At 34.6% G+C, this 23,950-nt stretch overlaps 1 long non-coding RNA gene across 1 annotated transcript in view; it reads right to left on the bottom strand.

The window, feature by feature from the left end:
- Positions 1 to 4,863: 4,863 nt before the first annotated feature.
- LOC146395954 (uncharacterized) overlaps positions 4,864 to 23,950 on the bottom strand; it is a 52,629-nt gene continuing 33,542 nt past the window's right edge. Inside the window, exon 2 of the long non-coding RNA XR_014829459.1 lies at positions 4,864 to 9,090. This is a non-coding gene — a long non-coding RNA (uncharacterized LOC146395954). The remainder of the gene's footprint in view (positions 9,091 to 23,950) is intronic.

Raw genomic sequence — 23,950 nt, 5'->3', positions numbered from 1 at the left:
TGGTGGGTGTTCTTCCAGACTTCTTTTATGCATAAATACAGCCACATACATTTTGTTAAAACAAATACAGGATTTTAGTCTACATTCTGTTTGGTAAACTGCCTGCTTCACTTAGCAGTAATATTGGTATAGCACTAATTTGGGATATAATGATAAATTTAGTAGATGAACCCTGGTAAATAGATTAAGAACTGACTTCATCTGGCTTTAGTAGAGGTTTCACAGCAATATAATAAATATCATATTTGCTTCCTTTTGATTTGACTCTAATAAATCTGACAAACTTAAGCTTCCCTAGGCAAAGCAGAGAGAGTATTTTGGATAATTACCAGGAAAGTTTGCAGTTTTTGAAAGTTAAATGTCTAACTGAAGAAATATATGATTGAAAAATGGATTGAAGCTTGAGGCCCTATATTATCTCAATTACTTAATTACACTGATCAAATACACCAGATTTGTTCAATAAGCCACCTAACTCTACACAGATTCCAACTACAAACCATCAAAGAATCATAGATAAATTGGGGACAGGGGTATCAGTTTTAATATATGCAGATAACAGGCCCAATTTACTCACCTTTCATTTACATGATCTGCATGGTGAAGACAGACCTACTATGTTCTGTAAAATATTAATAATAATAATACATCTTCCATATTATAGGCAGTGATTCACATCATGTTTCAAAGGATTTTAAAAATAGTCAGTGTGTGAAGGGCATTTGGAGATTTAAGCTTTCCCTGCTACATGGTTCACTGCTAATATATCTGGGATATATCTATATTGGCACAAACATAACCAGTGAAATAATGTTTCAAAGATGACATTTTTAATGTGGGAGAGAAAAGTGTGACCTAATGTTAATTACAGATGTCAATTATATTTGTGTTGTTTAGGGAACATTATGTCATTGGCAGTGTATTAAAAGATAGGCAGCCATAATTTGAAATCATTTTGGCAAGTTACTGTCGGTAATGGAAAGGAACGGTGGCTGCCATCTACTAATCTCCCAGGGATATCAGAAAGCTTAGTGGCCCTGAAAATAAATTGTATCATTAGAAAAAAATAAGAATCTATGAAAAAAAATATGAATACATGGTGATGACTTCAGCTAAAATGAAAAAACGAGCATTGGCTAGTTTCATTGCTATCTTCAAGCTCAAGGAAGATGATCATAAAGGAGATGGTGACCAGCTGTTCTTCAGGGCTACAGCAGGAAATGGCTTAAATTGCAAGACAAATTTAAGTTGACATAATGTAAGAACTTCTTGACAGCATTGAATTTTAATCACTTAAAACAGGCTCCTAAGGACAGCTGAGGGAAATGTCTGCTTTGAAAATCTTTAACGTTATGATTATGATCAGCATTGCAATTGGCTGCTGGGGTTTGAGGAAGGTCCAATGTAGAAGGAGAAAGCTGGTTTTAGGCAGGTATATTAAAGGTGTCCAACACTCTTCCTGCCCTACCTTTTGGTATGTCTCACACAATACCAACAGATTCCAACCAAATGACCAATTCATTTCTTAATTCACTTCATGACATGAGTACCAACTCCTTGCTCCAGGAAACTGAAGGTTACTTCAAATTTATTTGCCCAAAATGTATAGGTGTAACATTTATTCAGTGGATCTAGTGCTTTTAGGGAGCTTTTTTTGTTAACCGTTATTTCTTAGTCTGTGTTTTCAAATAATATATATTATGTATACAACACAGGTATCACAACAATATGAGAAACCAATTGTTAAGAAGATGTTAAGGATAGAGAATATCTTTCTTCTGACACTGTGGGGTAACGGGTAATGTTCAGACCATGTAGAATTTCAAGCAATATCCAGGAAAAAAAAAAAGATAATCATTCTGATGAGTTTGCATGTCTTAAAAGTTTATACCTGTTCTCAGTCAGGTTTAAAGAAAACCCTCACATAACATAAATGCTACTCTAATCATGACATCTAATTACTAAGCTTGAAAGACCATTGACTTCAGTGGGACATACATGTGCGCACCTACATGTGGTCTCTTAAATATAAGAAAAAGGAATAATTAAGAGACTCATAGTTACTGACAGCCTCAAAAGAGGAAGTAATTGAAGGAATGAGCTCCAACATTAAGAAATGGCAGATACTGGGTGATGGTATACCAAAAAAGGTGGGAGTTCTTAAGAAGGGAAAGGGAAATTACACAAATGCAATTAATTTGATCTGAAAAGGAGTCCATATCACCCAGTATTTCAAGATTCCTTCTGGAAGCAGCAAGGCTCTCAGATTTCCCATTTCTATACATCATGAAGTCGATTCTTTCAGGCCTATTTGGCCTCATCAAACTGAGTCTCCCACTGAGAAGCATCATTAAGATGGCAGCTCCCCCAATCTTCCACCTGAGAAATGGCCGCTGAATTCACAGATTTTCATCCCCCACTGCACTCCCTCATATCCCACCGATTTCAAAGGGAGCTGTGCATTTCGAAGACAGATGCAGGGAGTCAGAGAGGGATATTAGGGTACTTATATTCCTAAAAGCAAGTAGAGTTGTACAAAGAGGATCAATATTTTTCTACGTAATTTAACCAGAAGAATTGTACATAGGAGAGGTGTGATATTTATCAAGAAAGAATGCTTTAATGATTCATTTTATTCTTTTCATTTATTTACAACTTTATATACAAATAGAGAGATATATATCCTTTAAAAAAATTATACCATCCATATTAGGACAATAAAGGATTTTTGCCCTACATATTAATGTTTGGGTTCCGCAGCCAATATTCCATAAGTTATACTTAACCATGACAAAATCATATGCCACTAGGATAATATTATACACAACATATACACTCATATAATTTTGCTTCACCTTATGCAACAAGTATAAGCCTGGAAATTTTGGCAGTGATTGAATTTTGTAAATCAAAAATCTGTTCTAAGTGACTTCAATGACCTAAATGAACTGATATTTCAAGGAAATCTAGGTTGAGATTTTCTTTAAAAAAAAAAAAAAAGCCTTTTGGAAAAATAAGGAAATTTTCCTGCACAATAGTTGATAAGATTATAATATCTATATATCTACATATATGTTTATCACATGTTCTTAAAGCAGTATAAACTTAAGTAGTTTTTACACATATATTTGTATAGCTGTAGTCAGACATTGATTTGATAGGTATCTCCTCGACCTTTTACTGATTTATCATCTGTCTTAATGTTATTATCCTACATCTGGGTCATATGTCTTAAGACAGGGATCAGCCAATAAATTTTAAGAGGTATTTTATTTGCTTTCGTATTAATGGACAATACATACAAAAAACTTGGCATTTGTTTTTAAAATCCAGGTAGTACATATAACATACTGTCTACACTAAACTCCATTTGGCTAAGGTTTAAAATTAGTGTGATTAAACTCTATTACTAATTGGAGTATTACTAGTTGAAGAAAGAAAAAGTATATTTTGTTTCATTTTAAACATTTCTAACACTTCCATATTGCTACCTAAAAACATCTGCCTTTTATCTAGTTTCAGTATCCTTCTATATCAATGTCTAAACATTGTAATGTATAGCTTTTCAATAAGATACATAGATTTTTCTGCAACTGCTACATAAGTAATTATAAATGCTTTCTTACAAACTATTCAAACACAAACATTTGAATCCTTTGCACTCACCCCTCCCCTTTATCTACAACCCTCTTAATGTCATTCATGTCTCAGTTAGAATGTCATCCTCGAGATGCCTTCAATGACAACTACCTTATGTTAAATTATATTATGTTATGTTATATTATTTATTGTCTGTCTCCAGTGGGAAGATAAGCTCTGAACAAATGGAGCAGGGGGATGGGTGGACAACAGAAGATTCAGTTTTATTCACCCCCATATCCCCAATTTCAAGAACAGTGCCTAGCACAGAGTAGACACGTTCATTTTAGTTCAATGGATTAATTAATGGCAGAGAAATAAAATAAATGGATCTCAAAGAGGTTTTAGAAAATATTACTAAGAAAGAAATACATGTGCTTCAAGTGTTTAAAAACAAGCAGCCAATCTTAGGTAACTTTTTCAATATCACATCACAGGTCTTACATTCACAAAAAGCACAGGTAATTTACAATAGCTGTTCAAGTAAACTCTATATCACTTGTGTGCTGTCACACGGTTTCAAAAAGTCACTTTGAGGTCAATAACTCCAAACCAAACAATGCCAGGTCTGAAACCTCAAATGCAAAACGCATACTCCTAGGCAAGGATACATTATATATGATGCTGGTTCAGATCATTGTCTTTTAATGGTTTTCAAGTTTATTGCAGTCAGTTAAGCCCTTTCCACAATTAAAATGATTGTACATATGTCATACAAGGATCTCTGCAAATATTCATAAATTTAAGATTTGAAGCAGTATAAGGAACATTCAGATGATTGACAAAACTAATTTTTAGGTGAAAATATACTAAAGTTGGCTAACTCTTTGTAATATCTCATTGAAACAAATAATCCTTACCCCAAAAATCTAACATTAGAAGTGTCCAAATATGAAACAGCTTTCTCAGAGTGATACTCAGTTTCCCATTTCTACACTATAAAATCATAATTTGAATCATGTTTTGGGATTCTGTAGATGCAACTGTTGAAGCTAACTATTGAATTAGAGCAAATAATTACTATTTTATCAGAGAAGTATGTCTTGTGGTATATTAATTTTTAAAGATCTTAAAATATAAAACTTTATTTTTGCATAAAACTTTATATTGTATATAATGTGAGGTAATGTTCTAATTTCATTGTTTTCCATGTAGCTATCAAGTTTTCCCAGCACCATTTGTTGAAAAGATTCTTTTTTTTCTCCATTGTATATTCTTTCCTCCTTTACTGTAGATTAACTGACCATAGGTGCATGGATTTATATCTGGGCTCTTTATTCTGTTCCACTGATGTGTGTGTGCCTGGTTTTGTGCCAGTACATACCATTTTCATTATTGCAGCTTTTTAGTATAGTTTGAAACCAGAGCATGTGATACAGATTTGTTCTTTGTACACATTTCAGAATTATTTATTCTAGTTCTGTAAAAAATCCATTGCTACTTTGATGAGGGATTGCACTGAATCTATGAATTTGCCTTGGGAAATACAGTCTTTTTAACAATTCTTTCAATCCATGAGCATGATATATCTTTCCAATCTGTTTCTGTCTTCTTCAACTTCCTTCATCAATGTCTTACCTCCTTAGATTTATTCCTAAGTATTTTATTCTTTTTGATGTGAATCTAAATGGGATTTTTAAAAAGATTTTCCTCTATTGTATTTTTTATTTCAGTTATTATACTCTTCAATTCTGTTTAGTTCTTCTTGATGTTTTCCCTTTGTTAAACTTCTCACTGTGATTGTTAATTCTTCTTTGAGCATCTTTAAGACCATTACCTTTAACTCTTTATCAGGTAGACTGCTGATCTCCATTTCACTTAGTTCTTCTTCTGGAGTTTTATCTAGTTCCTTCATTTGGAACATATTTCTCTATCGCCTCATTTTGCCTAGTTTGTTGTTTTTATGTCTGTGTATTTGGTAGGTTAAATATCTTTCCTGATCTTGGCAAAGCGACCTTATGTAGAAGACATCTTATGCGGTTCAGCACTGCACTCTCCTCTGGCCACTAGATCTATGTGCTCTAGGGGTGTGTTCCATTTAGTCTGTGTGGGCTTTTTTTGTTGTGGCAGGCTGACTGCTGTGGATACAACGGTAGGTATAGCTACCTCTCAGTCCAGGTGGTTGCCAGGCCCAGCCTTATGCACAGGCTGCTGGCCATAGATGGGTGAGACTGGGTCCTAGCACATTTGGCTGCATAGCCAGAGGAGTCTCAATCCTGATTGTCAGCCTAGCTGGTGGGCAGGGTTGGGTCACTAGGCAGTGGGTGGGCCCAGATCCCAGGCCCACTGGCTGAGGAGCTCAAGGTGTCAGTCTGTTAGTAGATAGTCCTAGGGCCCGGGGCTCCCTAGAGTGGTGTCAGACTGCTGTGGTTGGGCTGGGATTTGACATGGCTGGCTGCAGTGCTTCAGTAGTCTCAGGACTGGGTGTCCTCCTGCTGGTGGGTGGAGATGGACCCAGGGGGTACCAGGGCTAATGCCTAAGCACTATTGTGTGAGACCAGGTTCTGGTGCTAGTGGCAATCCACAGGGAACATGGGTCCTGGGATCTCTGACTACAGGGCCCCTGGCTCCTGGAGCTGGTGACAGCCCACTAGTGGGCAGAGCAAGGTCCAGGAGTCTCTTGTTGAAGGGCTTGGGGTCCCAGTACTGGTGTTTGCTCACGGGTGGGTGTAAGTCAGGTCCTGGGCCTTCTAGTGGGTGGGGCCAGGTCTTCAGGTGCTGGGGACTTAGAGGGTCCTACAGTAGCTGACCTACTGGTGAGTGAGACTGTGTACCTGCCCAGTTATCTGCTTAGCCTAGGACATCCCAGGTCTGGTGCCAACCAGTTTGTGTGTAGGCCCAGGTTCTATCACTAATCAGCTAGAGAAAGAATTAAAAATCACACTTATCACTATCAATGTCCTTGTAATAGGATTAGCTCTTCGAAATAGCTGCCATCAGTGTCTATGTCCCCAAAGTGAGTCCCAATTGACTTTTGCCTTTCTGTAAGGCTTTCTAACATCAGCAAGTGGGTCTGACACATACTCCTTTCAAATGACTGCTTCTGCCCTGCTTTCTGGAGTATGTAACTTTTCATGTGTCCTTTGAGAGTGGAGTCTTTATTTTCCTCATGCCTCTGGCTCTTCCAAAAGTCAGCCCCACTGGCCTTCAAAGCCCGATATGCTGGGGGCTTATCTTCCTAGAGCAGGAGCCTGATGTAGGGCTTGGACCTATGGCTCCTTGGGGAGGACCTCTGCAATTGTAATTATTCTCTCATTTGTGCATTTCCAGCCTAGGGATATGAGTCTCAACTCTACCATGTCTCTACCTCTCCTACCTGTCTTGTTGTGGTTCCTTATTTTTATCTTTAGTTACAGATGATCTTTTCTGATAGTCTTCAGGTCATTATTATCAACAGTTGTTCTGTAAATAGTTGGAAATTTGGTGTGCCAGTGAGGGGAGGTGAGCTCAGGGTCTTCCTACTCCACCATCTTGGCCATTCCTCTAATTAGGTGGTTTTTTAAGTCTGCTCTTCAGAGCCCAGAGAACAGGATGGTTTTTAAACATCTGTATCTCTGAACCACCCATCCTATTTCAAACAGAGCCATTTTAAAGTTTATTTCCTTTAAGTACTAAGGATCTGCCTAAGATGCTATTTGAAAACAAAAATGGTTTGACAGCTTAAAATATACAATATCTGTAAATATTTTTTTCCAAGATCACTCAACAAAATTGTGTTTACTTGTCATGGTAGTGTCAGTTTACTTTTATGCTATTTTACCTGCAAAATACACATACATTTGGGCTGTTGTGTTGAAAAATTTATGTTAAAATATCTTACTTATCTAAATCTAGAATATATCCATTTATGTATCTTCTATTAAATTAATCATGCTTCTTTGACCCACTTCTAAACTTAAATTTGATGACAAGACTATCTTAATTTTAATTATATTTGTCAGGAAAAGTTTCAATGTATTTCAATATGTGTGTTATTGAAACACTTCCTTATATATCACAATTTTAAGAAGCCAAGACAAATAAATCTGATGCAAAGTTTCTCTGAATAGGTTACAAATAGAATATGCAAACTTATTAAAACCTGTAAGATGAATATTACTTCAAATAAAAGTTATTTTTAATGTCAGACCGTTAATTAAAATAGAAAAACCAATTCATGCTCTAGCTAATGAGCAGGAAACATGAAAAATAAAGCAACAGTATTAGACAGCAAACACTCTAAAATGTTTCTGTGTCACAAGACCTTACCACAATTCAATGGTGAGAAAATGAAAGGTACAGCTTAATTCAGCTGATGAAAGACGATGTCCCAAAAATGAGTGGTAAATGACAAATGTACATTTTGAGGTACTTGGGAGTCAGCACAATCATGTCATCATTACTTTGTAAAAATATGTATAGGAAATAATAAACACAATTATGATAGTTCATGATAACAACAATTAATAAATTAAATGGAGATAGTCATTTGTAGAAGGTAAAGCTTTAAGAACCAAAAATCTACATTAAATACAATATAAAAATGAACGGGTAAAAATCCATTATAAATAAACTTCCTTTTCCCTATTATTTGGCCTCTGGTTTGTAAGGTGGTATTTACACTTGGTGTTCAGGCAACATCACAGCTCCAACCATACAACACTTAGCAATTATACAAATTTCAATATACTCAGCACTCGACTTAAGTAATAAGGGGCCTAAATCACTAACTCCATTGAACACTTTCAAATAAGAAATACGTGGTTTGGTAATGTGAAGGTTTGCTTTTGCTTTTGCTTTAATAAAATGGTCAACAGAACATTATTAGTGCAATTTACAGTCTCTAAATCAGTGTGAAAGATTTTAGGTTAACGTATTTTTAAAATATAGCTTCTTCTTCACCCCAACAAACAAGGAAGTTAGAGCCTTAATTGAAATGGTTATTTATATACAATACTACTGCATTTACGATTACAGTTTTATAAGCATTTCTATCCCAAAAGCCTTGTTTGAAAGAATTTAAAAAAAAAAGTGTTTTCAAAAAACAATGACAAATGTAACCAGGAAATACTCAAAGTGTTTTTAAAAACAGAGATTTTCTTCAATCCATGAACATTTAAGCAAGAAAGTTCAATTAAAGATGCATTAAAAAGTGAAACAATACAAAGATTTACTAATCTTACTGATATTTGAGACAATCACCCAACGTTGATTAGGTGCACATAGCAAAATACATGATGACTAGTTTATACTTGCTCCAGTACTTCTTTTGCCATAACATGTCAGTGCTAACCACAAGTCTAGGGCAAAACAGGTAGAGAAAGAGAAAAATGTGGTATGGACTTACCCTAAACCATTTGGAAAGTCCACCATCTCAATCTGTCAGGCTCTGGTGAAGTAGTTCTTCACCTTCATCTTAGATTGAGTTAATCCATTTATGATCTAGGGTTGGTGAAAGGGGTTAGGAGGACCCTGAAAAGGAAAAAAAGAATTAAAAAGAGGATTGGCTAATCCTCTTTCTCTGATAATAGCATCAGCAAAACAAGGCACTGAGCACTGAAACACTAACAAGGCACCACTGAGAGAAAAAGGCATCCTGTTTTCTCTTCCAGAAAATGCAAACTATTTAAAAGTAGATTATACTTGATATCTGGCCAATAATACCCCCCAAAAATTTAGACTCATCTCATTCTTCTTCTCTCCCCCACTCCCTAATTTGCTTTATAAACAGCCCAGGGTCAAAAATCCCAGGCTCCATTACCCATTCAATACTCAAGAAAAAAATGACACCCACTCTCAGACATGGAAAAGTAGAGATACACACAGGCATCATTGCTGCAATTCAGTCCTAGTGTTTGGGATAATGTCATTGATTTAATTGGATATGGTCAGCACATCAGATGCTGTTTGTTTTGATCTTGATTTAACAAATTAATTTTTCAGGTAAGAAATATTAATAAAGAAAAAATATTATTTTTTTTATTTACATCATTTTCCTTTATGAGTTCTACCAAATGTATACATATACATTTCTTTTTTTCCCCCTGTGATTATGTCCGTCCTCTGAGACACTGACTATATACCCTTTGGTCCAAATAGACAAAATCTTTTGGGAATGCATCCATATGGCATACATTGGCAAAAAGATTTCCAAAGTAAGAATATATTTTTGTGGCTAAACCAATCCTGTGGAGACAACACAGTATATTAGTAGTTGATCTTGTGGTGCTTACGATTAAGCCCTGCATTTATGTAATTGTGAATTCCCTTTACAAATAGGTGTTCTGTCAGGGTTTGTCCTGTCATTAATCAGTTTCACTTATTTTTAAAAATTTTTAAGTTTTATTGATATGTAGTTGATCCATAATGTTGTGATAATGTTTACTGTACAACAAAGTGGTCCAGTTATACATATACACACATCCATTCTTTTTCAGACTTTTTTTCACATACAGATTATCACAGAATATTGGGTAGATTTCTGATCAGAGCAAGCATGAAAGTTTAGATCAAGGTGAAGGACTCATTACTGATCCTTTCATTTTTAGTCTAAGCATTCTGGATATTATATGATGACTTATTTCACCACTGTCTTCCTGCCTTCAAAATTTTTAAGGGTTTACATTTCAATATATCCTATTTCTATATAAATATGCTTTATTTAGCAAGAATCATAGGGTGGTTCAGATAAGGGCATAAGGTAAAACAAAAATGCCCACAAATATGCACAAGGTGTAATTTTAGAATTATTATTTAGAAAGTATCTGTATAACATTCTCTTTGCCACTGAGTACTTTAGACAAAATTTATACTTCTATTTAGCTTTTGTTAATGGCTTTTAGTTAATGTGTTTTTTGTTAATTATATGAGTAGATTGAGTACATAAAAAGTAGTTTTTCCTAAGAGTAGTAAATAAGATACAATCTTCCAAGCCAGGCATGAAAATCAACCCTATAACTATGTCATAATTCATGTTATCTCTCTCTCTTTCCATATCTATCTATCTATCTATCTATCTATCCATCCATCCATCCATCCATCCATCCATCCATCTATCTTTTTTGTCTACTGGCACTCAAAGGTTTGAATATGGATAGAAAACAAATATTAAATATATACCCTAATTTATCTCACTTAGGTATTGTTGGTAGTTACTATTTTTACAACAAAATCTTATCCCTCTCTCTAAGTTTTCCTAAAATGTGGGAAACTCTGAATTGTATTGAAACAAATAAGTAATGTTTGTTTCTTCTAGTAAGTGGGTGGCTTGATTTCCCAGAGGGCAGGTGGTGAGTGTAGGAAGGAAGTGAGGCAAGACTTTGTGGGAATTATCTGAGCCTTAAAGAAATTTAGAAGGTTTGGGAGTTAAATAAGGTTCAAGTTGGTTCTTATTGTGAATGTCTAAACTGTTTTTACCTTCCTTGGTGAAGTGCCATAAAGTCAGGTGTGAATAGACTGTGAAATGGGCTTTCCTTGTGCAGTAAGCTTCAGCCAAATGGTGATAACATTTAAATACATATGGCATCAGCCTGTTCTGGGGGAAAGTTTTGTGTATAAATCTAGGGAGCTTATTAAATGGAAATAATTCCTAAATTACATTTGAATTATGGAATAATTCTTAATGTTCTTTAACTACATTAAGGCTTTATTTCATAGTCTTAATTAGGAAAGATTTGAAAGATATTTACATATAAGTACATGTACACTTATTTCTATGCATACATAAAAGAATGTTTCAATTTAACATAAGTTAAAATTTTTTAATATTAGTAGGTATGTACAGATGAAGAAGAATAAATAATCTAACTGAAAGAGTACCAAATCAAGATACAAAAAATCAAGTATGCACAGCAATCAGATAAGAAAAAGAAATGAACAGTATTGAAATTGGTAAGAAACAGGGAAAACTGTCATTACATGCAGATGACATGATAGAAAACCCTAAAGACACCACAGAAAAACTATTAGAACTGATCAAGAAATTCAGCAAGGTAGTAAGACACAGATTGACATACAAAAATAGGTTGCATTTCTTTACACTAACAATGAAATTATCAGAAAGGGAATGTAAACAAATAAAATCATATCAAAGAATAAAATACTCAGGAATAAAACTGCCCAAGGAAGTGAAAGAATTATGTGCTGAGAACTATAAAACATTAATAAAGGAAACTGAAGATGATTCAAAGAAATGGAAAGATATCTCATGCTCTTGGATCAGAAGAATTTATATTTTTTAAATGGCCATAATACCCAAAGCAATCTACAGATTTAATGTAATATCTATCAAATTACCCATGACATTTTTTCATAGAACTAGAAAAGATAATCTTAAAATTTATATGGAACCATAAAAGACCCAGAATTGCCAAAGCAATCCTGAAGAAAAAGAATAAAGCAGAAGGCATAACCGTCTCAGACTTCAGACAATACTACAAAGCTATAGCAATCAAAATGCTGTGGTAATGACACAAAAAACAGACAAATGGATCAGTGGGACTGAATAAAGAGCCCAGAAATAAACCTACACACCTATGGACAATTATCTTCGACAAAGAAGGCAAGAATATACAACGGGGAAAAGATAGTCTCTTCAGTGTGCAGTGTTGGGAAAGTTGGACAGCTGCATGTAAATCAATGAAGTTAGAATACACCTTTATGCCATACACAAAAATAAACTCAAAAAGGCTTAAAGACTTAAACATAAGATATGATAACCATAAAACTCCTAGGAGAGAAGATTAGCAAAACACTCTCTGACATAAATCATAACTTTTCTTAGGTTAGTCTCCCAGGGCAATAGAAATAAAAGCAAAAATAAACAAGCTTATAAGCTTTTGCACAGCAAAAGAAACCATAAACAAAATAAAAAGACAACCAACAGACTGGACGAAAATATTTGCAAACGATGCAACCAACAAGGGATTAATCTCCAAAATATAACAACAGCTCATATAACTCAACAACAAAGAAACAAACAGCCAATTAAAAAATGGACAGAAGACCTAAATAGACATTTATCCAGAGAAGAAATACAGATGGCCAATAAGCAAGTGAAAAGATGTTCAACATTGCCAATTATTAGAGAAATGCAAACCAAAACTATAATGAGGTACCATCTCAAACTAGTTAGAATGGCCATCATTCAATTATCTACAAATAAATAATGCTAAGAAGGGAGTTCCCGTAGTGGCACAGCGGAGGCGAAGCTGACTGGGAAACCTGAGGTTGTGGGTTCAGTCCCTGGCCTTGCTCAGTGGGTTAAGGATCTGGCGTTGCTGTGAGCTGTGGTGTAGGTTGCAGACACGGCTCAGATCTGGCATTACGGTGGCTGTGGTATAGGCCGGCGGCTAGAGCTCCGATTGGACCCCTGGCCTGGGAACCTCCATATGCCATGGGTGCAGCCCTCAAAAAGACTAAATAAATAAACAAATAAATAAATAAATAAATAAATAAATAAATGCTGAGAGGGTGTGAAGTAAAAAGAACTCTCTTACACTGTTAGTGGGAATGTAAACTGGTGCAGCCATTGTATGAAAAGAGTATGGAGGTTCCTTAAAAACCTAGAGTTGCCTTATGATCCCCCAATCTAACACCTGGGTATATATCCAGAGAAAACTCTAATTCAAAAAGGTACATGCACCCCAATGTTCATGGCAGAATTATTTACAATAGCCAAGACATAGAAACAACCTAAATGTCTACTGATAGATTAATGGATAAAGAAGATGTGGTATGTACAGTGTAATGCTACACAGATGTAAAAAAGAATGAAATAATGCCATGTGCAGAAACGTGGATAGACCTAGAGATTATCATACTAAGCAAAGAAAATTAGAATGAGAAAGACAAATACCATAAACATATCACTCATGTGGAATCTAAAACACGACACAAATGAACATATTTACGAAACAGAAAATCACTCACAGACATAGAGGACAGACTTGTGGTTGCCAAGGGGGAAAGGATAGTAGGCAGGGAAGAATTGGGAGTTTGGAATTAGCAGATGCAAAATAGTATATATAGGATGGATACACAACAAGGTTCTACTATAGCAGAGGGAACTATATTTAATATCCTGTGATAAGCCTTTGTGAAAAATATGAAAAATTATGAGTTTGTATGTATAACAAGAATATATATAAGAATACAAATAACAAGTCACTTCGCTGTACAGCAGAATTTAACACAACACTGTGAAATCAACTACAATAAAATTTAAAAAGAAATAACTAAGTATGCATGAGTGAGCGAGTGCATGATTACTCATTACAGAAATGACGTATTAAACTGAGTTTGGCGGTTTCCACTAATGAAACAAACAATGAATGTTCACAGGAGTTTTAAGTGATTAATTCTTACTGGGGTTTCCATTTTATAAAATAAGCACATGCTTATAAAAATTCAGATAAAAGCTATACTAAAGATAAGTAACATATATTAAATGACTTGCATATCCTAGTTACTTAATATTATTGCGTTAATTCTCACAACTACTTTATGAAGTAGCTATTATAATTATTTAACATTTTTTAAATGAGAAAATTGGACTTCCTGTCGTGACGTAGCAGAAAGGAATCCAACTAGGAACCATGAGGTTGCGGGTTTGATGTCTGGCCTCGTTCAGTGGGTTAAGGACCCGGCGTTGCCGTTAGCTGTGGTGTGGGTGGCAGACATGGCTGGGACCTAGCATTGCTGTGGCTCTGGCATAGGCCGGCAGCAACAGCTCCGATTAGACCCCTAGCCTGGGAACCTCCATATGCCACAGGTGTGGTCCTAAAAGGACAAAAGACAAAAAAAAAAAAAAGAGAAAACTTATACAAAGTTTGACTTTTACTCAAGTTACACAGCTAGTAGGTGGCAGAGCAGTGATTCAATTCCAGGTCCCTTTGACCCAATAATCTGAACACTACTATAGAGTAAAAAAAAAAAAAAAAAAAAAAAAATGATAATCACCTACAATACTAACATTCTGATACAGATACATATATAGCCAAGCTACATATAAAATTTCTATAAATTTGGTAAGGGTAAATGGTACTTATTATTCTTTTTACTTAGAAGTAAACTTTCTTATGAGTTCTCCCTATTCCCATTTATCAAGTATCTAGTGGGAAGTGTTATGTAGAAAAACTTTGTCAAGATATTCCAATTCTTGATTTTAAAGCCTGTCCTCTTTAAGAACACATAAACATCTGTTGGAGGATATAAGATTGTTGATTTTTTTCTAACTTTCTCATAAATGCAGTAATGAGTACAGACCTGTTGTGTTAAAACATAGGCTGTGTCTTGTTTGGTCCATTTTATGGCTCTGCATCCATTCATGATGTCTTACCAGTGTGAATAAAGACAGTCTAGAACTATGAATCACCAGGTTTGATTTCCTTGGCCTTTAGCATATTCTGCCTCTCCCAGATCTTGGCTACATTAGGTCCTGAATTCATATCTTTCACGAACCCCTGAAAGAATGTTGGGTTTTTACCCTACATTAAATATTGCTTCTTGAGTGTTCAGAAAAATAAAAAAACTAATTTCAGGGTCACAAAACTGAACTACTTATGCTTAAAATATTTGATAATGTCTCAAGCCAAGACTCTGCTGCTCATTGTTTATGAACTTGAACCATTCAAGTTCAGCGTGATGGTTAAGATGGTGCACTGATTCTTGGCCACAGTCCACAGAAGTCCAACTGAAGGCTGGCTGGAATCCTTGCCAGAGTTACTCAAGATTTAGGAAATGCTAAAGTGCAGAGAAAGGCCATGCGGGGTTTGAATATACTTATGTGTTTTGAAGTAGGAATTTTTTTTTCTTTCAAAACAAGTTTCAGCAACATAACACGATACTTGTGAAATTCTTTTATGAGAGAGCAGCCATATCAACCATTTATACTTAATAAAAGTATGAAGACTTATTTTGTCTTAGCACTTAAATTTTCTGCTTAAAGAAATACCCCAAAGTTTATAGCATTAGCAAAAATCAAGAAAACTGGAGAGGAAAGCATTATTGCAAGTTTTCTTAAATTGCATTAGTTTTTTCATTATCAGTAGAGTTTTCTCTATCATATCCAGTGAAGTCAAATCATTTCTTATGCAAACACTAACAAATGAGTACAACTACGTATTATTTTTCTGGAATGTGTGATTTACTACCAAAATTAACAGATAGTGGTAGGAAAAGTAAGAGGCCTCAATCTATATTCCACTTCCCCCACTGAATCTTGAGGACCAGCAAATCAGTAGTTTACTTTATTCCCCCAATTTCTAAATTAGGCACAATTTGCTAATTTTTACTAATCTTATATGGGATATAAGAAACAAACCTATCATTTTTGTGATCAAGGATAAAGATGTTTAGCACTGTTCTTATTGGGCTCAAATGTTTGACAGAATAAAGTGGGCAAACGATAACAATAATTCTCTCCAATGATTTCACTCCAAAATCACTACGTCATGAATAACTACAAAACCATGAAAGTGAAAACATGAAGGAGTTTATCTGTTCTTACCTTTATCTGGCCCAAACACCAATTCGATACTTGTTCTGTTTTGAAATGAGAATCTGAAGACTCAGCCATTGGTTGATGGGCCATGGTTATAAATGTATCAGACATTTAAATAAATGGAAACATTTGGTTCTCCTTAATTTTTCAGGTTTTATTGGAATATTCTATTTCATATTAGTTACCACTTCAGAGCAGAAATATATATGTCAAGACAGGGATATGAAAACTTCCACTCTGGATAGCTAATAATTTCACTAATTGATCTTGGAAGCCCCCCTCCCAGATGGGACTTCGGTGTGAGTTGGAACATATATATTCTATGCCCCCTGGTCTGATAAAATAGCCTCTCCCTGAAAAATAGGGAGAGAAAAGGGGCAGAAGCCACCTTCCATGGGTTTATATAATTGTGTTTTCTGACTAACATGAAATCACTGAATGATTTCCTCCCGGTTCCAAAATTCGTCTCACATTTTCTCTTTAGAATTCCTTAAATCATGATTTTACTTTTTTCAGCTACTTCAGAAAAGGTATTACTTTCAATTTTATGAGAAATCAAATAAACATCATCGTGCTTATTAATATTAGGCATCTGCCCTTCTGTAACAGAATACGCCAACCAAAATGTGTGCATGAGATATTTTCCTGCATGAAGGAAAGACTCAGATACATGATAAATGTTCTAACTCTAATAACATCTGTCATAAAAAAGGAAATAGATATTAATATGCACATCAAAACAGATATCTAGGTAAACACAATTGGCTTTTTCCAAATTATTGTCACTAATACTGCCATTATCTACTCTCCTTCTGCATTGTCTTAATTTCTTCTGTATTAATAGATATTTCATAATTTAACCTGCCATTTGCACTAAAAACAGAAAAAATACTCAAAATTAGATGAGGGGAGACTGTCAGTTTGGTCACAAAGTATTATGATATATTACACTAGAAATTCTCATTAGTTTTATAATTATTAGAAATTATCACAATGACTGACATATAAAAAGAGTATATAGTTTATTGAATGTCACTAACTGGGTTTATCCTTGTGTTATTTCTATTTTTTTCTGGACTTATTCACTTTTAAAGAAGGGAAGAATATAGGAAATGAATGTAATGAGGCTGTTTTTACTCATCATATAATTTCAGAAAGTTAATCTTTTAATAGAAAATACCACATCAAGAAAGAACAGTCTCCGTATATCCCTCTGTTAACAATTTTATCAGGTACCAGAGTCCCACTACAAATTCAAGGCATCCTATCTGTGACAGATGAGCTTCTCATCTTTTCAATGTGGATTCCATCCTCCTTCTCCTACAGGTGGTAAAATTTACAGTGAGCAATTGCTTCCTTAAGCCAGGATGTGCATAAGTCAAGCGCAGAGTCAAAAATAGGACACGAATCTCCTGACCCCTAACCTCTTCTTCCATCCACTGTACTGATTTTCTCCCTGCTCCATGGTGGCAATAGTGGGCCTAGCCAGATGCCAAGATTTTGTTCCTTCTGTCATCAAGAAATAAATTTCACGGTTAAGGGAGCTCAGCCAGTCACTGATTGCAAAGCACTTTGAAAATGGAAAACCAAATACAGTGTAAGTGCTAGGTGCTGCTATTATTCAGAAGGTAAGAGACTGAGTGCAGAGCTATCATTATGATTATTTGGAACTGGGATACAGAAGAATTTGAGAAAGAAGGCAGAAGGGGTCATAGGTAATATGACTGAGCAACATGAATAAGTTTCACTAAGAAAATTTAACATATTTTGTGAGGCAAGAAAGCCTGAAATAATGAGAATTTTTATTATATAAACAGATTAGAGCATTATGATTCTTAAATATTTGTAGGGAATAACAGAGCAAAGATGAACAAGAGAAAGTGTACTTTTCCCATGTCACTCTACAAATAAGAAACACACTTCTGAACTGAGAAATGCAATGAACCTTAAAATAGAAACTTTAGGGAACTGGCAAATAGTGTAATGAATGACTCATAGTACTTAAAATAAGACATTTAAATAAAATCCTCCAAAATTCTCCCACTGAATATGGAACCTCTTATTTAGGGAAAATGGATACTACTATAGCATAACAATAAAGTTTCAGAGGGCCAGCTTTATCACCCTTAGCAAAGAGCTCCCAGGAATGACCGTAAAGTAAGGCAACTCAAAAGTGATGCCATTTTCATCTTAATCTCTTGACTTTTGTTTATATTACTCCATTTCAAGCATGACCTCCCTCTTTTATTCAATCTACCTCACTTTGCTCCAATTTTGACAGCCCAACCCAAATTCCCAAATCCTCAATGAAGTCTTCATTGATCAGTTTAGCTCACACTGATAGCTACCTTTGATTAGCTGGCAGTGCCCAACAGTAAAATATTTTTCAGCTTTCTCTTATAATTTTTAAACTTATAAAAAAAGGAAAAGAATAGTTCAGTAATTACCTATATATTCACCACCCAAATTCAACTGACATTTTTTTTTCAATCTTTTCCTTTTTTTTTTTTTTTTTTTTTTTTGCTTTTCAGGGCCACACCTGCAGCATACAGAGGTTCCCAGGCGAGGGGCTGAATCAGAGTTACAGCTGCTAGCTTATACCACAGCCATAGCTACGGATACAAGTCACATCTGTGACCTACACCACAACTCATGGCCACACCCAATCCCTGATCCACTAAGCAAGGCCAGGGACTGAACCCACATCTTCATGGATATGAGTCAGATTCGTTTCCCCTGTGCCACATCAAGAACTTCCTGTCATTTATTTTTGGCTAAATTTTTTCAAAATCATTTGTAGATGTAACAATGTAGATGTCCTAAATACATCAGCATACACTTCCTAAAAATAAATATATTCTACATATTTGCAGCACCATTTTCATAACTATGAAAAGTTAGAATGATTCTATAATCTAAAATCAAGTGTATATTAAAATTTGTGTAATTTTCCCAAACAACATAGCTGGTTTTGTTGAAGTATGGGATCTAATTAATATTCATGTTTTGTATTTGGCATTTGATTGTAACATGTCTTTAGACATTTTGGGGGAGGGGTCAAGAAATGTTCACTCACTTTTTTTTTTTTTTTTTTTTTTTTTGGTCTGCCTATGCCATGCAGAAGTCCCTGGGCCTGAGAACAAACCCAAGACACAGCAATGACAACACTGAGTCCTAATCTGCTAGGCCACTAGGGAACTCCTCCCTCACTTTTAAAAATCTTTTTGAAAATACTCAACCAAGGATTTTAATAATGCTGCATAACCTAGATTCATCCGCTAGTACCCCCATGTTATAATTTAAAATGTTCATCTACCACTTGAAATTTATGTAAAAGGAAAATAGGCCAGAAGAAGTTGTCAGATTCTTCTTAAACATTTTTAACAAGTATATTTCATAGGTAATGCTGTCATCTATTTATCATATCAAGTGCCACATGATTTTAGATTATTTGCCAATTAATGATATTAATTTTAATTATGTTTAAGACTATAAATGAAAAAAGAAACTTTGTTCTTTGCAAAGATTCCATTTTCCCCTCTAATTATTAGGAAATACTTCAGAGTTCTAATATTTAATTCCAGTATTTTTCCTTTTCTAGCCTTCCAGCCACATATAGCATTCTAGAGATTGGGAACTACGTTTAGCATTATAGTGTATGAGCTACAGAGCCATAGCATCACAGTGGTGAGCATTCAGTAGGCTTCTAATGAAGACTGCAGTATGAAATGATTCGCATATAATGATTTGTATCATATAAAATCAGACACATTCAATGCTTAATGCCTCCATATTTTATTGCAGTCAGGTAGATTGCACTAAGAAAATGTTGACCTAACCTCTGCTTCTTGTTATGATGAAATGGTTTATAGCAGACCAATGCTCTCACTTAGGGAAACAAACAAACAAAATCAGGTATTTCAAGCTTAACACAGCCAAGACTTTAAAGGCTAAAACATCACAAACAAGTAATATTAATTGAGGTGAGTATAACAATCTATATGCCCGTTTTCCTCTTGGGGCACATGCTGATTCTTGGGAGCAGTTGGGAAAGAGGGTGAGAATCCATAAATGAGTGGCTGCTAATAGGGAAAGAAACCAATAGACTTGTAAACAATGTCACAGCACTAGGAAGACAAAAATTGGAGTTCACAGCATCTAAAGCAATCAAGTTGACTGATTCTTTCTCCTCTTCTCTACATTCCAATATTGAGTTTACCCACTGAAGTTTTAATTTTGAAACTTGTACATTTTTAGCTCAAAATTTTCTGCTAAGACATTATATCTTTTCATTTATTTCAAATGCATTTGTAATTGCACACTGAAGAAATTTTACCATGGCTACTTGAAAATATAACATTTATGACATCTCCTTGTGTTTGTTGACACTCTGGCTGAGGTGGTGTCAGAGGAGGCAAGGTGGAGCTTTAGAACTTTTACTACTGTTCAACAGTAAAAAAAAGCCATAGTCTTTAGATCAAAGAATATTATCTGAGATAAGGGAAGAACATAATGATAAAATATCCAATTCACCAAGAATCTTATTAATACAAATTGTGCATGTACCTTTCCAAATAACTCCAAAGTATATAAAACAAAAATGAGATAATATAAGCAGAAATAAACAATGCATATTTACAGGTGGAGATTCAACATTTCTCTTTTAGTAATCAATTCAAAATTAGGAAGGATTCACAACACCTAAACTATGCCATCAATTAATTTGATCAAACTGATATTTGTTGAATATTCTACCTGAAAAATTAGAGTGTATATACTTTTCAAGCACAATTGGAGCTTTCATAAGCTGGACCATTTTCTAGGCCATAAAACAAACCTTAATAATTTTTAAATAATTAAACCATCCAAAATTATTTTTTTACTCTAGGAGAATTAACCTAGAAATCAATAATCAAAAGATATATGGAAAATACCTGAATATCTTGAAAATAACAACACAATTATACATAACCCATGGGTCAAAGAGGAACTCAAAGAGAAAATTAGAAAATAATTTGAATTAAATGAATGAAGCACAATACATCAAAATTGTGGGATGCAGCTAAAACAGAATTTAGAATAAATTTCATATCAATAAATGCACAATTAGAAAAAAGAAACATCTCAATTAGCTAAGCTTTTGCCTTAAGAAACTAGAAAAAGAGAAACAAACTAAACCCAAAACAAGCAAAGAAAAAGAACTAATAAAGATACAAGCAGATATCAAGTAAAATGACACCAAAAAATAATACAGTAAAATCAAGATAACCAAAAGAAAATAATTTTTAAAACTGGTTAACCTCTAGAAAAATGACAACAAAAGTAGACACATTTACTAATATTAGCAATGAAAGAGAAATTATCTTTAAAGACTCTTCAGATTTTAGCAGGATAATAAAAGAATATTATAAAGAAGTTTCTGCTGGGTGCAATAGGTTAAGGTTCCAGCATTGCCACAGCTGTGGCATAGTTTGCAGCTCCAGCTCAGATCTGATCGCTGGCCTGGGAACTTCCATATGCTATGGATGCAGCAAAAAAAGGCGGGGGGGAATGTATGCCCATAAATTCAACTCCATAGATGAAATGAATCGAATGCTTAAGAGATTACTAAACACAAAAAGAAATACATGACCTGAAAATATATATGGATTAATGAGATTTATGGTAGTCAAAATCTTTCTAAGAAAGGAAATTCTAGGCCTTAATCATGTCATAAGAGAATTCTATCACTTTAGAAAGAAATTAATTCTATACAGACTGTTCTAGTATACAGAAGGGAAAGAAGTAGTTCCCGATACACTTCATGAGAACAGCATAATTCTGAGAAAGGATTACAATAAACGAAAATTTCAAACTAATATTATTCATAAACATAGACAGAAACATACTCAAAATATTAGCAAATCAAATCCAGCATTACATCAAAAATATATTAGTACTTAAATGCTAAAACAATGCAATACCACAATTAAATGACTAAGATCATTAGACTTGTTTAAAAAATTTTTTAATATATATGCCTTTTATAAAAAAGACATTTTAAATAATACATGACACAGAAATTTTGAAAGAAAAAGGATGAAAAAATAAACATCATGCAAACACTATCCAAAATAAAGATAGTGTTGCTAGATTAATAACAACAAAATAGGCAAGATGTATTACCATAAATACAAGAGCAAAATCATATAATAAAAGAGTCAGGAGTTCCCGTCGTGGCGCAGTGGTTAATGAATCCGACTAGGAACCAAGAGGTTGCGGGTTCAGTCCCTGCCCTTGCTCAGTGGGTTAACGATCCGGCGTTGCCGTGAGCTGTGGTGTAGGTTGCAGACGCGGCTCGGATCCCGCGTTGCTGTGGCTCTGGTGTAGGCCGGTGGCTACAGCTCCGATTCAACCCCTAGCCTGGGAACCTCCATATGCCGTGGGAGTGGCCCAAGAAATAGCAACAAAAACAACAACAACAACAACAACAAAAAATAAATAAATAAATAAAAATAAAAGAGTCAATTCACCAGAACACACAAAATTCTAAGTTTGTACTGGTGTAATGGGTTCAAAGTACGTAATTAAAAAGAGAAAGAGACAAATTCATAATTACAGTGAGGGACTTTATTTTAATAAAGTTTTTAATAAATAGATTTTATTAATAAACAAAGATAAAGCAAAACAAAAATCAGAAAAAATATAAATGATCTAAACAAAACAGTATAAAAAGTCATCTTTGTTTTCACATCTAAAACACTGCAAATATCTTAGCCATATTTGCTGAAAGATATTAGTTCATAAAGCAAGCTTCAAATATTTTTAAAAACTAGATGGGGTGTTTTTGACAATAGTGGAATTAAGTTAGGCATCAAAACAAAGAAGAAACACAACAAGAAACACATATACACATCATTTGGGAATAAGCTATGGGCCAAAAAAGGTCTAAACACGCAAGGGGAAAGGAAAATATTTAGATCTAAGTAACAATGAAGATAGTATCAAATTTTGTGGAATGTAACCAGAACAGTGCTTAGAGAAAAACATACTGTCTTAAACACATCTAAAACAAAAGGCTGAAACACTATGATCAAAATATCCATCTTTGGAAAGTTTAGAGTTTTTTTAAAAACAGCAATTAAACCCAAAACAAGTTAAACGAAGGAAATAATTAACATGAGGGCAGAGATAAATGAAATGAAAAAATAATCAAAAAACCAAAATCAACAAAATTAAAACTTTTATAAGTTTTCTTTTATAAGTTTTCTTCATTTAAAAAAAACTAATTAGGAGTTCCCGTCGTGGCGCCATGGTTAACGAATCTGACTAGGAACCAGAAGGTTGCGGGTTTGATCCCTGCCCTTGCTCAATGGGTTAACGATCCAGCGTTGCCGTGAGCTGTGGTGTAGGTCGCAGACGCGGTTCGGATTCCCGCGTTGCTGTGGCTCTGGCGTAGGCCAGTGGCTACAGCTCCGATTCGACCCCTAGCCTGGGAACCTCCACATGCCTCGAGTGCGGTCCAAGAAATGGTAAAAAGACAAAAAACAAAAAACAAAAAAAAAAAACAAAAAAAACTAATTAAACTTAGGCACTAACAGCACTAAGGCATAAGAACAATTACTGCTAATAGTAGGAATTAAAACATAACACTATAACTCCCACAAGTACTAAAAAGACAAAAATTAGGTTTTATGAACAACTTCACACAATCAATAAAAGAGATTAAACCCTAGGAAAAAATAATCTAACATAACCAACACAGTAAGAAATAGAATTTATAATTTTAAATCTTCCTAAAAAAAGAAATCTATCTCTAGGACCAAATTTTTAAAATACCAGTCTCACACA

The sequence above is a fragment of the Sus scrofa genome, chromosome 15, assembly GCF_054392235.1.
Source record: "Sus scrofa isolate SSC_HxYL_T2T_F1_AM1 chromosome 15, Sscrofa_HxYL_maternal_Yorkshire_Landrace_v2.0, whole genome shotgun sequence".
Taxonomy (NCBI): Eukaryota; Metazoa; Chordata; class Mammalia; order Artiodactyla; family Suidae; genus Sus; species Sus scrofa.
Note: the sequence above shows the minus strand (reverse complement) of the source record. Positions and strands in the feature narration are given on the sequence as shown.